Source organism: Erpetoichthys calabaricus, chromosome 13 (assembly GCF_900747795.2).
Source record: "Erpetoichthys calabaricus chromosome 13, fErpCal1.3, whole genome shotgun sequence".
NCBI classification, from domain to species: domain Eukaryota; kingdom Metazoa; phylum Chordata; class Cladistia; order Polypteriformes; family Polypteridae; genus Erpetoichthys; species Erpetoichthys calabaricus.
In genome coordinates, this window is record NC_041406.2 from 40636861 (window position 1) to 40654478 (window position 17618).

Genomic DNA, 17618 nt, shown 5'->3' on the forward strand with positions numbered 1-17618 from the left:
AAGAATGCAAACATATCTTCCTCTTCAAAGGAAACAGAGAGGAAAGCAAATAAATCAATAGGGCTGTTTGTGCCGCGGTGCTTCGCATACTTGAAAGACAAAGCTGTTGAAGGGAGCAGCTCACACCCCCTCCATCAGGAGTATGGAGAGAGAGAGAGAGACAGAGAAAAACAAAGTCAAAAATCAATACGTGCCCTTTGAGCTTTTAAGTATGCGAAGCACCGTGCAGCATGTCGCTTCACTAAGCAGCTGCACAGAAGGTTGCAACGTGAAGATAATCTTTCAGCATTTTTAGACGAGCGTCCGTATCGTCTAGGTGTGCGAACAGCCCCCCTGCTCACACCCCCTACGTCAGGATCAGAGAAAGACAGCGCAAGAGAGAGAGAGAGAAAGTAAGTTGGGTTTCTTCTCAGCCATCTGCTAATAGCGTCCCTTGTATGAAATCAACTGGGCAAACCAACTGAGGAAGCATGTACCAGAAATTAAAAGACCCATTGTCCTCAGAAATCCGCGGACCAGCAAAAAATCCGCGATATATATTTAAATATGCTTACATATAAAATCCGCGATAAAGTGAAGCCGCGAAAGGCGAAGCGCGATATAGCGAGGGATCACTGCATATGTATGTATTAACCTATTTGCTTATTTATTGTCCTTGTCTAAAAATCCAAATTTCCACTATGGAAAAAATAAAGTTTGTTCATTTGTTCATTCGATAGATAGATAGATAGATAGATAGATAGATAGATAGATAGATAGATAGATAGATAGATAGATAGATAGATAGATAGATAGATAGATAGATAGATAGATAGATAGATAGATAGATAGATAGAAGAACTAACTATCTATCTATCTATCTATCTATCTATCTATCTATCTATCTATCTATCTATCTATCTATCTATCTAATATTACTGCGTTCAATACACATACTTTCTCACCTAAAATAGTAATACAAAAAAGATATTTATCCTATGCTTTTCCATTCATCCTGATCACACAGTGGATGCTCTTGCTGCCTCATAACTCTTTCATGAAACTAATGAAGCTCCTGAATGGGCCCCGGGAGCAAATTTAGTCCACACTGTTTAAAAATTTTGGGTGTCTACTGTGTAAGAAGGGGTTTTCAAAAATAATATTAATAATATAGTATAACTCAATACAGCATAATCTATATAAATAAAATTAGTTTCGTGTTTGAAACGGAAATGACGTATGACCACAGAACATATTATAATATAGGAACTTATTATTTGTGTGAGAGTTATTTTACTGATATTGAAAAGAAGAAAAAAGACTGTTTAAATAAGGAGCTGGGAAGGTGAATGTAAAGAAGAAGCCAGCAGTAAAGCAAGTGAGACTCCGTAATTAGGACGGTTGGGTGCACAGAGAAGGAGTGCCGGCTAACCGAGAAAGACCTTTGGAGTACACGGCTTTACTTTGCTTTTATGGTGCGGGCGTCAGCCATGGATGGACGCTAACGCCGAGACACCTGGATGAGACGGACTTCTTCCTTCAACAAAGGAATCGTCGCCAGGCCGGTGAGATCGCTTCTTTTACATTTAAATTCAGTATACGAGTCAGCCGAACGTATCTGACTTGATCACTTGATTCATTGCAGATTTCCCAGGCCGTGTGAATTTAGACTTTAAAACAAAGTTAATATAAAAGAGACTGGGGAACGTGTGGGGATTGTGTGTGTGTGTGTGTGTCTAATTTATATTTGTATATAGATGTAATATAGGTTTAAGTACTGTGAATATATTTGTGCTGTTTGTAAATAGGGTAATTTTCCGTTTCTTTTCTTTGCTTGCTTTTTTTCTTTGCTGTTTTCGCCGTTTTCTGGGGTGTATATTATAGAGTGTTTAAGGGGGTGGCATATTAATTAGGGTTTTTGAATTTATTATAGATTTGACAAGGATTTAAAGGGTGTTTATTGTTTTGTTTGATTTATAATATATTCTTTTTTGATTGTTTAAAGAATTGTTGGGGTGATTATTTCCTTTGTATAAATTCATAAAAGACAACTCCAGATGAGGATATCAAATTGGGGCTAAGGTTCGGTTGGGTTCCGTACTTAATAGAATTAATTTTCCTAAGAGTAGGAGATTTTTGTGTGTGCTGGGCTCCTCATTCAACTTAAGAGGAACGCGCTACACCTTGATAGTAAGAGAGATGAAGAAAACAGCTTTGCGTCTTTCTACTTTTTAACTGCACCAAGCTGTAAACAATGTGAAGACGAGACCGCCTTCAGCGGCGAGGGGTCGTAAGAACAAAGTGGATGCTGAGAGGCGCTGAATGTCGGGCTTTTCCTCTGGGTCAACAGCTTCGCAGTTTCAGGCTGCGTCCTCTCTTCTTGCACCGTTTGTCACACTTAAAGTGCCCCATCGGCTCCAGGGACAGTGGAAATCTTTGTGAATAAGTGTAATCAGCGCTATTGAACCGGGACTCTCTTGGTAAATTGCGGTGCACGGCTACTTACTGTCCTTTAAGATGAATTTGGGTCACTAAAACCCCCCCAATATTCAAGGTTGCTTTTGTGATGAATACTTGTAAGAAAATGGAGGGTTTATATCTAAAAAGATATACTGACCTCTTCATGTTAAGTATTAGACTTGGGAATTGTTTGGACCTTCTGCCCGTTAAGCACGGAAAGGCAGCGTCCACATTTCTCACAATAATTTTTTGCTTAAATCACAGTCACGTAGTGCAAGGTTGTCAAGCAGGTAGTTTGCCCGAAACCACTGCAGTAGTACTCAGTGTATCTTTACTTCTTAAATGTTAATGTTTGACTGTTTAATAATTTACTGTATATGCTTTTTATATCTTCTTCATATTCTTTTATCAAAATGTTTTACTACTTAATAATTAATATTTATATAATTTCTATTTATTGTAAATGCTCTTTATTTGTTCAAAAATAACATTGGTAATTAACAAACTTATTTTATAAATACTACATTTTAGTTTTTTTCCTTTGCACTCAGTGAGCGAAGCCACTGGGTAATCAACTAGTAATTCAAATAAAAATTATAAGGTTATTAAAGTACCTTGTAGGCTAGCCATAACATTTATGACAAAAATTTTAATTTTTATTAATATTATTTATCTTAGGTTAGCCATAATCAAAAGAATGAAAGTATATTTTGTTGCTTGCGTCATTGTAAAGGTTAATATTTTGGTAACTTTTCATTTATACTAATAGTCTTATAAAACCTTAAAATATACTAAACATATAATACTATTACAATAAACAATAATTATTTTACCTGCAGTATGTTGAATTAAAATACAGTGAAAATTAAAAGGTAATAAAAATATCTTCTTTGGCAGACATAAACAGTAGATGACAGGTTATGACAAAAAAGGGGAGCCTTTCAAAAGGCAATCACAATGCTAACCATTGTGATTGCCTGTTCAATGTGATAGCACTCATGATAATGATCTAGACAAGATTTGTTTTCAATAAAGTGTTCATAAAGATAATATATTTTAATTACCCCTGCTCAAAAATAAATGTTACAGTATATTTAGAAAAGTAAGGTAAGTAACAATGGTGAAATAGTATCATATCAGCCTAAGCCTATTGTTTTTATGAACAGTGGTTACCCAGACCTCACTGCTGGCTGGGAAGGAGCCCCTATAACATTTCAAACTTAAGAGCCCCAAAAACATAGGTCTGTTACTTGGTGCCGATCTATCAGTGGACACACTGGCAGAAACGTCTACACTCACTAATACAGGGATAATTTAGATTAGACACTTAATCTAACACGCACACATTTTCTGATGCTTAACAATATAAAATCAGCTTAAACTAATTCACAGTTGCAGAGGCTCAGAGACCCATGCCAAAAGCTTCAGGTGCAAGAAAGGAAACAGTCCTTGACATAGCAGTCATCCACTGCAAGAAATATCCTGCAACAATTCTGCAAACTTAACCAGCTTGTTGTTCATATTCTCATGAAAATTATCTATATTTATGTAATTAGAGTCAGGGTTTTTTTTTCCACATGGTTTCATGTAATGAAAACGTAGAAATAGGAGTCAGCAGTTCATTGGTTAAGATGAAGCTCTGTATTTTAATACATTCTTATTTACCCAAGCGCCAGAGAGTGGAGACATTTTGCATATTGGTCAGACACTCATGAAAGAATTTTACAATACTCTGTAATAATAATAATAATTCTTTGCATTTATATAGCGCTTTTCTCACTACTCAAAGCGCTCAGCAATTGCAGGTTAAGGGCCTTGCTCAAGGGCCCAACAGAGCAGAGTCCCTATTATACATGACAACAGTACTAGCAGTAAAAATTTACTACAACTACAACTACTCATTCATACACTTAAACACAGCTAATTTGGAATTGTCAAATAACCTATAATGATGTCCTTGAGGATGTGGGAGAAATAGCAGAGTGCCAGAATATAAACTAATGCACACATGGTTAGGACATATAGACCCCACACAGACAAGACCAGGTGTAGTTGTTGAAGTTAGGATGCTGGATCCATGAAACAGCAGTACTAAACACTGTGCTACTATCTATTAAATTAACACAAGCCAATTATTTTATGACATTATCAATATTATTGTTACTGAAAGAAGCTTCTGCAGCAGTCATTGGGGCATTGACCCAGTGTTCATATCCCAGACTGCAGGTATTGTGCTTTGCAACTGAAAATTGTAATATGAACACACTCTCCAAAAATTGTAATATGAACACTCTCTTTGCAATAAAAAAGGAAGAGAGACTGACAGCAAGTGTTTTAAAATATATTCCTCTGCTTAAGATATTATTTTTAAAATTTTTAAATACTTTGAAATTTTTGCCATGGAAGGGAATGAGTGAGTTCTTACTGCATCCCCAATAAAAGGGGCCATCAACCAACCTCATATGCATGTTTGGAGATAAAACCAAATTACCAGCAGACAAACAGTGAATGTGCAAAAAAATCTCTTATACAGCAAGTTGAACCCAGTCTACAGCAGGTTTGAGTCAACAGCTGTAACCACAGCACCACCATGCCCTCCACATAAGCATAAAAAATCATGCAAAGTTTACAATTAATTGTGAAATTGTGATTAATTTTGGAATTTTCAAAAAGCAAAAATGAATGCGAGAGGAAATTCCAGAAATCAAAACAGCACATTCTGAGTTCTAAGTTAGAGAATACTTATAGACAAGGTCTGTTGATTTATAATTATTTATTTATGGTAGAACTATTTACACAGACAGTACTGGTTTGTTTTTAAGATCAATGGTAGGTAAAGTGAAGATCTCAGGGAGACCCAGATGGTAACTCAAGCAGCAATCTTCTCCTTCTCAGCCCAGATCTTTAGCTACTAGGTAAACTTTCATAAAGTCAAAGCAAAAAGTAGCATCCAGTAAAAAACTTCAAGATTCTAATTTTTTTTTTCGTATATGTATTCCCTTTGTGTAAGTTATTTTATCTCATTCCTCCCTTTCCCAGAAAGATGCCAATTACAAGTTCTTAAACTGACATTTGGTTTACCAGCATGGCCAATCAAATGTCAGATGACCATCCCTGGACAATCACAAATTCATTTCCATTTGCACCACCCTTTTCTGACCAAACGGTTGAATGCCCCTTATGTACATTTAGGAATGTTATCACCGCAAGATCGAAACAGGATTAAACAGGTCTAGTAGGATGGATCTCCCGCCTACAACAGCATGTGCATCATTGTTACTCTTCTGAAAGATTCTGCAGGCATAGCAGCAGCAGTAAGTATTGTACTGTGAAACTCGTAATTAATCACCTGTTCTACCAACATGACACTAAGGTATCACCCACTATGTCGAAGTCCCCCTCACTAAGAAAAAAATAAAATTAACATTGGGTAGTTAAACATTCAATATTCTGAAACACAGTTACACTTTCATATTCACATTTGATGTTGTGTGGATGTAACCGGCATACCTTAAAGCATTTGTTCTATAACATGCTTTTACCTGTTAATCCCCTTTAAAAATATTTTTAATTTTTTACTTTCATGCTTTCAGTGGCATGGGAGCTTGGTAACCTAATGCTCATATGAACAAGACCCAACACTCCATATCCTTGTTTGCCCTACACTAGCTATTCCATTTATTAGAATAATAATCTTGACAGCATCAAGGAACCTAAAATATTTTATCACTTAACACTCAAAATTTTAATACATAAGCTCCCTACAATTTATTTAAATATTATGTAATGTAATGAATTTTTGAAACTGCAAATGAAAGTCCATATACTGCATTAAAATTAAGATTATTCCTTATCATAAACTGATGTTTTTGCTAACAATTTTTATCTGTTAGATACTATAATAGCACAAAAATATAAAGTCCACCCTTCCATTGTCAAACATGTTTTAGGGTCATTTGAAGAAGAAGCCTATCTTAGCAGCACTGACTGAAAGATAGGGACCAACGGTGGCTGGCAGAGCACACACACTTTGAAGCACACACAAAGTTGCCATTTAATACATGCGTTTACAGTGTCGTAATACGATTAATAGCATTAATAACACAATTCAAGGGTACGCAATACAATAATAATAATAATAATTCTTTGCATTTATATAGCGCTTTTCTCACTACTCAAAGCGCTCAGCAATTGCAGGTTAAGGACCTTGCTGAAGGGCCCAACAGAGCAGAGTCCCTATTGGCATTTACGGGATTCGAACCGGCAACCTTCCGATTGCCAGTGCAGATCCCTAGCCTCAGAGCCACCACTCCGCCAGTGACATTTTGACTTTCACATCTGGCCAACATGCAACATGTCGTCTCTCTCTAGTACCATAATAAATAAAAATGTATTCAAATCCAGAACTTCAGTGTAAATAACACAAAATGTAAATCAGTTCACAGCAATATATCAAAACTTTCCATGAAACGAACACATAAATGTTAGGAATTGAATGTTTTGTATTCAGGGGGTTAACAGATCATTCAGAAAAAAAAACAAGCAAACACTAGGAAGATATGAAAATTTCAATTTATGAATCATTTTTTATTATTATAGAATTTATTGACTGAGATAATTTGTTTCTTTTCATAGGATTACTACTGGAAATTGAAGCAGGCCCCACTGAAGCGCAGCTCATATACTTTAGTGCAGGGAACTGGAGGGCTGCACTGGCTGCAGGTTTTCATTATAACCCTTTTCTTAATTAGTGCCCAGTTTTTGCTGCTAATTAACTTATTTCCCCTTCATTTTAATTGAATTATTTTTTAAGATTTTGTCTACTGAATTGCTTCATTTGTTCTTTAAATGGCACCCAAACAGAAACGAGATGTGAAGTAAGCCAACAGATGACCAGCTAAGTCGGGGCCTCAAACTCCAACCAGTTTTACTCAAAAGTTTCTTAATTAGAATCTGGTTGTTGTTATAAATAACCCGTTATTTAATCCCCTGGCTTGTTGTTGCTCTCATTCTGGCACAGCACACATTTCCAAAACTGTTGATTTTCTTTTTTCTAAAAGCACCATCAAAATTTTTTATGGACCTAAGCAGACCAAAATTACTAAGACCGTCATGTTTCTTTATTTTTAGATATTGTAAAATGGACACAGGTTAGCTGGTCATATGTTGGTTTGTTTTGTATTTCATTATTGTTATGCTGCTTATTATGGAAAAAAGAAACCATTAAGGGGTCTGAGTCTTAAATAGTAAGTTAATTAAAATTATGGCAAAGGAGTTAATTAGGAGCAAAAAGTAGCCACTGATTAAGAAAGGGGTGAGAATGAAAACCAGCTGCCACAGTTGCCCTCCAGGACCATAGTTGGAGAGCCTTGCCTTAGAGTGACCTCTGCCCGCTGAATCTTGAACACAAGTTAAATGTGAATGCGGATACAAAGACTACTTCTGTGCATGTGAAGATAAGATTATGTGTTCTTTACTTAAATATTGCTTATTGAATCTTGTAAAAGTTGACTGCCTTGTCGTCCTGTGACAATACATTTTGTCTCTGTGTCCCTTTTATGCTATCTTCCAAATTCTCTTAGACTCGGACTTAAGGGATATTTTTTTGTGCTTTAGCCACAGAGACTTGCCACAATACTGCAGATCTGTAAAAATACTGTGTCCAATGTAACACTTTAACATGGTTTATTTTCTCTTTATCACTGGCTGAAAAAAACAGACTTTGTTGGTGTTCTTCATCAGCAGAAACCACTGCTGTGAACTGTCAACTCGGTTGGGTTAACATAAACACAAGCATCATTTGATGAAGAAAGGAGAATGACAGATAAAACAGGAAACATTTTGAAAAAGAAAAGAAAGAAAAATTGCTCATTTTTATCCCCTTGAACTTTTACCCTCAGGTTGCAGTGCATACAGGGGTCAGACAGGAAAGCACACCCATTAGCAACTATTCGCTGAATGAAAACAACTGAAAAAAAATCTTCCTCAAGATACCTCAGCTTTTTTTATATGCTTTTTTTTTTTTTTAAGGCTTCTCAAATTGTGGGCAGCTGGGTAATAATACTAAAGAGGTGACTTCTGATGGCAGTTACTTAAGCATGGAATTTTTGCAGCAGCCTTGTTCTTGTTCCAAAAATCCACAGTTTATTATTATGTTATAGAAAGGCAAAAGAAAATGAAAGGCAGGGCTTCAGCGTCACATTGTACCTTTCAAGTCCCCACACTTTGCATTCACAGGGGATTAACAGCAGAATTTGCTCACAATTCTCAACATGTTTGGAATTTCTTTTGAAAGGTCAAACCAGTATGACAGATAAGAAGTCATCTTAAAACAAGCCAAGAGTGACAGACGAATAAAAACCTACTGTCAAGAGCTCGCCCAGGATGGCAGATTTAAGTGACTTTAACAGAAATGTTAGTGGGGAGCGGCACCTCTGTGTTACTGTATTGTGAGGGCAGGTATGTAGATTTCTATTAAACACACACACACACACACAACAGCTACACATAGAGGGGAGCAAATAAAGAGAGTAAAGCAAAAGGCATTTCCTTGTTTGCACTGAGGAGAATGAAGTGCACTCCATCCACCACCTCGGCTCACTTCCATTGTGTACTGTAGGTACACATAAAGAAGTGTTACATTTAGCCAAAATATTCATTTTGCCCTCATTATTGTTGGCAGCCAAGTCATTGCCTTTTTTTTCCTTTTTTTTTTTACTGAATTCACGACTGGAGTGCAGGGCACATAGCTCACATCCAAGAAGTACAGAGTCAAAGGAAACGCCAAAGTTCAACAAAAGTACAAGTAATTAGAACCAGATTTAACACAGGCCTCCATATAGTTTATGGAACAAATTATTTATAAGACACTAAATGCTGGAGAAGTAGGACAGGCTCACAAAACCAGTTTTTTTGCATTTTTATTTTTTGAAATCTGTATTACATATAAAAAAATATTAAAATGTGTGACTGTATTTAAAATACAATTAGGATCCCATGTATCTTTATGCATGCATTTTATATTTGAAATGCATATAAATGAATTTAAATCTAGCCTTAAACCTGTTAAGCAAAATGCAAGTCTCGAAAATAAATAAATGCAGAAATAATAAATAAATGCATCAATTTAGATACAGTAGATAGATAGATAGATAGATAGAGTACCGTATTTATCCCATGGGGACACTAAACAAATTTAGTGTGATTTTTGTAATACCTACAGTATAGCTTAAAGGGTGTATATCTTTTTTAAATCACTTAAAACTACAGTACAGTATACAACTAAACTAAATATATATAAATAAATATATATAAACTAATTATATGCTCTATACTGTTAAAAGAAAAAAAAAACACCCAGGACGCTAGACACTCCATGCTGCCATCAAATATGTCATTACTTTAAAACAAACTGTAAATGCCAAAATTAATTTAGTGAAACCTTCTTTTTCAAAATAAGATGTTTTTATTTATTCGTCAGTTACTAATAAACAATTTAAAAACCTAATAAATGTGAAACTTTTAGATCACTTGTAAATTATATTAAATTCTAAAGCTCCTAAAAAACTAGAAGTTACTGAATATTCATTTTTTCAATGCCTCTCTATTCCCCTTAGCTGTTTATTAGAAACATTGCAAAAATCAGATATTTACCAATAAAACATAAAATCTATTTAGCAAGCACAACTTTCCAAAATTTTACATTTATTCTTCAAGAACACTGCAGCTGCTTCTCGGACATCTGAGGTGTTACAAATATCTGAAAGAGCTTCAACAGTGTTCTAATAACCCATTTTCTTTTTACCACTCATTTCAAAATAAACGCATTTTAAGAATCAAAATTTCTGTTGTTGAGTTAAACGGTCTTAAAAGTAAAAAATTGTATATATTCAGTCAGTTATATTAGGCTCAAATAAAAAATTAAATTCCTTTATTTCAGAAATGCTCATCCTTAAACTGTTTAATTTCAATGGTTTTTGCAATGTACCAGTTAAGTTACTTCTAGATTTTATAAGTAAAGAATAGAGAATTATTAGGTCCTCCTAATTTTAAGTTCAAGATATTTTCAAAATTGTGCATTATTATAACAATATTCCTGACACTTAACAGTACTGTGTACTGAATCATTTATTTCAAAAGAATCAATACATCACTGAAACGCAGATTTCCTACACAAAAAATCTGACCGTAAATACTGCCATCAAATCAAAAAATTAAAAAACGAAGAGGAGAATTTTTTTTGATTATATAAATATGTATTTTAAAATTACATTTTCATTAGCCTTCAGTGTTAAATTTGTTTCATTATAAAATTCAGTCTTTCTTTCTTAATGATGCTTTAATGTACACAAAACATATTTTACAACTGTCTAATTTCTGCCCTGGTATAACTGGGGATTTTCAAAAAACTGTAAAGGTGTTTCAGTTTATTTTTTTTTATTATTATTTTTTTACACAACAAACATTTTTTACACAAAAACATACATCAATACTTGAATTTCTAGCTTATTTTAGGTAATGTGGTGCAGTGGCCAAGGCACTGGACTCCAAACAAGAAGGCTGCTGGTTCAATCTCAGTCTTCAACTCATTTTGTGACCCTCAGGAAGTCACTTAGCCCACCCTTACATCAACTGTAAAAAAAAATCTATAAACAGATATAACTTACTCCCACCCATAAGCCTGTTATTAGATGACAATATCTCTCTTATTATCCAAAGCCAGAAGTTTGTGTTATAATGTTCATATTTTTTCTTGAGCTTCTGCAAAGTCTTCATTCACCTTTGGGGACAAATAAAGTACAGTATCTATCTATATGGAAGTTGCCTTCAATTAAAATTATTAAGCTTAATATGTAATAATAATAGATGGACATGTAAGCTCCAAGACAAGCAAACATACACATTTTGAGATTTTTTGAGTCATGTTTTAACTTACTGCATCTTTTTGTAATCAAAATATCTGTCCAGTTCTTGTTTTTCCTCTCAATTAATAAGAATATCTAGCACATATTTTGTTATTGCAGCACGGTGATGCAGTGGTAGCGCTGCTGCCTCGCAGTAAGGAGACCTGGGTTCGCTTCCCGAGTCCTCCTTGCGTGAAGTTTGCATGTTCTCCCTGTGTCTGCGTAAGTTTCCCCTGGTTGCTCCGGTTTCCTCCCACAGTCCAAAGACATGCAGGTTAGGTGCACTGGCAATTCTAAATTGTCCCATGGGTGTGTGTGTGTGTACCCTGCCCAGGGATTTGTTCCTGCCTTGTGCCCTGTGTTGGCTAGGATTGGCTCCAGCAGACCCCGTGACCCTGTGTTAATATATGGATGGATGGTAATTTTGTTATAACTCAGGATAAGTCTCTTCTATATAATTCTGAAACGAACATGTTTTTAACAGTATTTAAGGATAGATAGATAGATAGATAGATAGATAGATAGATAGATAGATAGATAGATAGATAGATAGATAGATAGATAGATAGATAGATAGATAGATAGATAGATAGATAGATAGATAGATAGATAGATAGATCAAATTTGATTTGAGGGGTAAAACTGAGTCAGAGTTTTGTGATTATGCTGGTAACCATGTGGTTTACAAAGCAGATCTAAGCTCTTAAAGCTCAAAACAGTAAACTTCAAACTAGGAATTTTTATATAGATATATGTACACTATTCCGGGATACTGCAAATTCTTTTTTTAATAATTTAATTTAAAGGAGTTTCTTTCTGCATGTTTTCTCTGTTTTCTTTTTTTGAATAAATGCAAAGAATTTGCCTGTCTTGTGTATATATATATATATATATATATATATATATATATCACCTCTTCAATCATAAATTTGACTTTGGCTACAATACTAGTTACTCAGGTTTCAGTTGCACCTTAACTTCAAAATTTCACATTAGGGATACTGCATACTTGCACAAAGTCAAAACGCAATGCATAGACTGCAGCACATAAAAGACAAACAGTATCATTTAAATTTTAAAAACCCATCATGCATGTCTTCAAAAGAAAGCCGCAAGAATAGGACAGCAGATGAAACATTAATGATTCTCCCACTGCATTTTCCCTTGACATTACTGCTAATATTACCAGTCAAAATAATAAAAGGAGAAAAGTTCTTCAGAAATATGGGGATAACAGTGCATCTGTGTCAGCTGTCAGCAACACACATCACATGCTGGAAACTAATAAGCCCTCAGACACAGGAATAGAATATGGAAAGTGAATCATATTGAAAAGAATCTAAGGCACACAACACTTAAAATGTGGATTTTCGGCAGAGGCTCTTGCAATTTATTTTTTCTAATTCCTCCCTTGTGATCTATTAAATCTTTCAATAAGTAATCTGTAAGCACATCTCTGTGATTTACTGATATGTGATACAACATTTAGTATCAATGGAGGAGCAGTTAATATTGATCATGTAAAATACTGCAATAAGTAACGCTCCCTACTTAAAACCTTTTGGCTTATTGTATTAGGTCCCTGTACACAAATAAATGTAGTGAAATTAATAGTTAAGCAGTTTTTTGTTAAAGAGCAATTCGCTAACCATTGCCTTGAACTTGATGGTGCTGCTATGCAGAATAAAGACAGTGGCTCATCTTAACATCATATAGTGTTGGTGAAAAAATGTTGAGATTTGATCTTTGATTAATTGCACTTTTAAAATGGGTTAAGAATGAAAACCAAATAATCAACTAAAGCTGAAATATCTAAACCTGGTGAAATGCTCTCCACATCTGTTAACCTTTTGTGCATTTCTGCTCCAAACTGAGTTCCTCTTTTACAGGAACAGCAGCCATTTGGAAGGTGGCAGGAATCTGACAGCCTATTTGCAATATTTCCATTTGCTAGGTTTATGCCCACCAAAACTGCATTAAAAACTTAATTTGCATGTAACTAACAAAAAGATTTCTGAATCTCTGATTTATAAGTTAAAACTTAAGGTGTCATACTAAATATATTTGATTATATTTATAATATAATATTTAATATATTGTTCCTAGCAACTGTTTGAGATTTTTTCCAGTTCTTCATTTTTTTGTTCCAAAAAAATACATGCCAGGCACCTTTATACTGGTCCTCTCTGTGTGTGAGTGCCAGGGGAAGTCTGAGTGTTCACTGCAATGAATTAATATCCCATTTAGAGTGGGTTCTGTTCTCGCTTCCCACGCTGCTAGAGAAGACAGGTGGATTACTAGCTTGTAACTTATCTAACAATAAAAATGCCAGACCGGTTCATCAAACCAAATCCAGAAGGAAACCATATTTAGTTCCCAAAAGAACCATCCAAATGAAGGTTCCAGAAAGAACCTTTATTAATTGATTTAGATACATTATAAATAATGCAAATGGCCATGAATTGATGATGACTGATCGGATTCAGCGGGTTAGAAAATGGATGGATGGATGGATGATTTGTGAAAAACCAGTTGGTTTGTGATTTTAAAAGCACTTTTACTATGTTCAGGTTTTCTTAATCAGTCTATTTAGATCAAGCATTTGTTTTGTTCATATATTATGGACATTTTTTAAGCCCAATGTATCAATTTCATACACAAAGAACCATTCCCAGAATTAAATTATGGTTCTTCGTTAAGGTCCTAGGTGCAACCACCAACCACGCAGCCCAGTAAAATGCCATTAAGGAGCCATTATACCTGTTCTGGGTAAACTAACCCACCCAACCTATTACCATGGGTTCATGAACACTGAGTCCTGTAACTGTCATCATGCTTTCATAACATAAGTTGGTATATTTTTATTGAGCTGGTTAGTAAGGCAGAGAAGATAGTGGATATATCGACAAGAACTGTGCTAAAATGAAAAGTTGGTTTTGTGTGCTAAATGCCATTAAAGAAAGTAGGCACTACACAATTAGGATGCAACACACCAATAGCGCCGTCTGCATTGTATTTATATTAATAATAAATGAGTAGTGCTATATTTGTTTTCACATGTAGTATGGTAACAACAAAGGCTCATTTAATTCATTCATGGAAACATTTAAATTACTTTATAATTCTGAACCAAAACAAGACAACAGGAACCAAATTCCATCTGCGCCACAATCCAATCCACTTGGCTAATTAATTCCCTCAAGGCTTCCATTAGACACAATCTTCGAGTATCTTTGATGTTTTCAACGACCTCTGAATAAGGCCTTCTTTTAAATTTCAAAAATTTTCTTAAAACAAGAGCTCACTTTGCCATGGGAGGATGCGTCGGTCCCAAGCGTCCTGCGCAAAAAAAAAAAAATGCCTTACTTATAATGGAAGCAGAGCAGATAAACCTTCGCCCCGCCCCCTCCCGTTCCAATTAATTGACTTGCAGATTTAAAACAAACACCACGTTATCTCCTTCATTTGCACATGTCATTTAATGCTAATTATTTTCTGATTCAATGAAATGCAAATTAGTACGTTCTTACAATAATGAGCGCAAGGGCTAAATTATTTCTTTAATGTTTAATATGATTTAATCACCTCTACTCGCCTACCCAACAGACATAAAAAGGTGAACATTATTCACTTCCTATATTTTAAAAAGTGAGCACGCCGGGCTCTTTTCCATTAAATGTATCCCTAAGCTTTGGATAATAATGTTAAATTTAGAGTGAAAGGTTAAAATCGCATGTCATCTTTGTGCAATGTGAAATATACATTTTGATTAGAAGTTAACTCATACTGATCTTTAGTAAGAAAATTAAACAAATACGAGACTAAACGATTTCCCAACTTCATGACAGGACGTTAAAGGGAACACAGGGAAGAAGCGCGATCAGTTTTTTTCTGTTTCATATCAACCTGACATTCTTGTTAATTACTAAAATGACAACTTTCTCTTATGAACCTTCGGGTTTATACATCACTAATGGTACTGCGATATAATATCCACTTCAATATGTTTATCATACGTTATTTTTTTGTCATTATCGATCCCTCCATTATCAAACCCGACAAACCCATTCCATGATTGCGGAATAATTCATTATGATTAGTGTTCACAATTTTTATTTATTTATTTTTTAACATAAGCTCATATCCATTGAGAGAACGAAGGAGGCAAGAGAGGTGAACTCATTTCCTGAATACTGTGGGTGACAGAAAAAAAAACAGTTCTTTATCAAATTCCATCCATTAACCGCGTGTCTTTTTCTGATAAGAGACCCTTCAGCGCGTTTGATGTGTGCTGCTGATATATTCCACAGGATTAGTTTTAAAACCTCTCAGTGCGCGAGACTAATAAAACACCTCTGGTGTGCTTATTGTCATACGGAATTTATATTAGCAAGTCATGAATTATTACTAAATATCGATCAGCAACAGGTTCTACTGAAACCATAGCGCAATCTTAATTGTGTTTGTTTTTAACTTGCAAAATCTTTAATATAAATTAAATTTGTTGGAAACACTTTAGTATTATATTTTAAACACATACATTGCAAAAGGTTAAATCACTTCAGGGCTCCCGCTCGCATTCACAAAGGCAATCGTTGTTTGTTTTGCTGTTTAATGAATACAGTTGATGCTATTTTGGTCCTATCCTGATGGCTTAACATGCGGAGTCCGAATACACCACTATGCCTACCAAATAACTTTTACAGATTTTTTTTTCTTCTTTAAACACAGCATCGACCCAGAACTGTAGATTACATCGTCTACGAGCGGATCACAGACTGTGCTGATGTGCAGTTAAAGCTGACCCAAGAACTTTAAACTGATCAGATCGAGGCGGTTGCGTTGAACTGGCGTCCCACGCTTGACAGACTCTCCTACCTTGTAATCTTTGAGGCCAGGATTGGGTTCAGCCCCAGGCGACCGATGTGCTATATAAAGTTGGTTCACTGGAATACAAGAATGAATGGACTTGGCTGCAATTTTTTTTCATTTAGAATATCTATATACTGTACGAAGGTTATTATCTATCTCCAACTTGATCCGTATGTTAAAGTTTAAAAAGTGAAATCAATTCTCGGTTTACATTTTAGGTAAGAAATTCTTCCAAAATTAATCCTCAATGGTATGCAGCCAAACTTTTAATTACCGCGTTTTCATTATTAAAAATGAATTAAAATTCTCCTGGTATACAAATCGTCAAATTAGTTTTTTTTAAATATTTCCAATCGGAATGCAATATACTAAAAAGTTCATGAAAACTCTTAAAATGTTACGTGGACATTTTTTTAATACACAGGTATCTGTAATAAGCATTAGGAAATCGTAAAAAGGGAATAGTTACACCGACAGGCACAAAGTTAAAGTAAAGTAATTTTCATTCCTAAAATTGTTCAGATTAAAAACTCTGCAGTCATAATTCCTGTTTTGTAAGGGAATTAGGCTTATCACTGTAGAATACATTTCCCCTCAAAACTCATTAAACAAATACTACTGAAATAAACACACAAGCTGGAGCTCTGGAATTGTGCACTTCGGGCTTTTTCCCCTCTCCCTCTAGGATAAAAGCAAAACAAAGGTTTCTGGAATGTATAGAAAACTTGACCATCAATCTTTCCAAAAGACCTGTCAATGGCTAATATAGCCTTTAACGACGAGTGTACATCGTAAAGGTTGAAACCTTTCCATTGAAACCTTGTTGAAAACTCGGAGGGCAATTTATCTAAATCAGTGTCAAAGCCGCGCAAGATCCCGCAGGTCCCTTGGAGAAGTGAAAGGCCGATCGCCCCCTGTCACTTCTTTTGCTTGGAGCGGTCGTGCAAAAAGGCAGCCCCACTGTTTACCATTTACATTCCAGCACACCGTGTCGAGATCAGATAACACTGGCATCAAAACTCTGGCAGTAAGAGCTCTGTGCCCTGCCGGCGCAAACCCCAAACTTAACCCCCCTTCCCCCCCGCGCCCACCACGCTACTTTAGTACACACACGCAAGAGCCAAGCCGAACGAGCGAATCACCGAATGCAATCCCAGGAGTGATAATGAATGGCAAAAAATCACTGGGGTGCCCACAGTGAGAAAAATTGTAACAAAATCAAGGGAGTTAAAACAGACATCACCTCGTGGCAGCGATGCGAAAAGGTGTCAAAAGTCATAAATGAAAAAGAAAAAAAAACAAACAAAAATAAAAGCGAAGTTTAGGTCTGCAATAAAAAATACGATACCATAACTCGACAAAAGTAACTTGAATAAGATCATGTTGTCAACTGTGCAACAGCAG

At 35.3% G+C, this 17618-nt stretch overlaps 1 protein-coding gene across 8 annotated transcripts in view; it reads right to left on the reverse strand.

The window, feature by feature from the left end:
• The window catches only part of LOC114664168 (retinoic acid receptor beta), a 572516-nt gene that overhangs the window by 374672 nt on the left and 180226 nt on the right, over positions 1-17618 (reverse strand). The gene's annotated exons all lie outside the window — the stretch shown is intronic.